The following is a 726-nucleotide window of genomic DNA, read 5'->3' as shown; positions in this document are numbered from 1 at the left end:
GCTGCGTGTGTCCAGAGAGTGCAGAGGGCTTCCAAAAGCAGTGCTAGGGCCCCCCAATCCCCAACACACTCCCGGCCCCCACTTTGTTCCTGCCCCAGCTCCGTGTGCCTGGCTCTGGTCATGGCGTGTGCCGTGCCGTGCCGTGCTGCGCCGGGCTGGATTGGGTTGCGTGGGGCCGGGTGCTGAGCGGGGCTTGACGGTTCTCTCTGCTCTCTGTCTCGTGCGTCTGTCTGTCTGTCTGTCTCTCTCTCGCAGGTCGTCTGCACTGTCCTTTCATAAAGACGCCTGACAGTGGGCCGCCTTCCTCCTCCTCCTCCTCCTCCTCCCCCCCACGGACCCCCTTCCCCTATATCTCCTGCCACCGCACCCCGAACCTCTCCTCTTTCTTCCCATGTAGGTAGCTGGGCCGGGCAGGAGATCCCAAGCCCAGACCCCCGCCCCCCCAGTACCCCAGTGCCCGGCATGGGCGCAGGCCCCAGCAGCAGGGCCCTCGCGGGGCACTTGTGCCAGGGGCAGGGGGAGCAGCCGTGGGGGGTGCGCCTGGGGGGGGGCAGCAGAGCTCAGGCCTGTGCAGTGATGTCAGTGCCGCGCGTGCAATGGGCGCTGGGGCAGGCGGGACTGGGCTGCAGCTGGGGCTGCTGTGATGGGGCGGGAGTGGGGGGCAGGTGTAATAGGCACCGGCCTGCATCCGGGGGGAGGGAGCCACAGGGCTGGGAGGGGACGGGG

The 726-nt window shown here is 68.6% G+C and overlaps 1 protein-coding gene across 4 annotated transcripts in view; it reads left to right on the top strand.

Annotated features, from left to right (window-relative positions):
• DBN1 (drebrin 1) overlaps positions 1–726 on the top strand; it is a 19760-nt gene that overhangs the window by 2777 nt on the left and 16257 nt on the right. The window lies entirely within an intron of this gene.

Source organism: Gavialis gangeticus, unplaced genomic scaffold, assembly GCF_001723915.1.
Source record: "Gavialis gangeticus isolate Ggan-Ray unplaced genomic scaffold, GavGan_comp1, whole genome shotgun sequence".
Taxonomy (NCBI): domain Eukaryota; kingdom Metazoa; phylum Chordata; order Crocodylia; family Gavialidae; genus Gavialis; species Gavialis gangeticus.
Note: the sequence above shows the minus strand (reverse complement) of the source record. Positions and strands in the feature narration are given on the sequence as shown.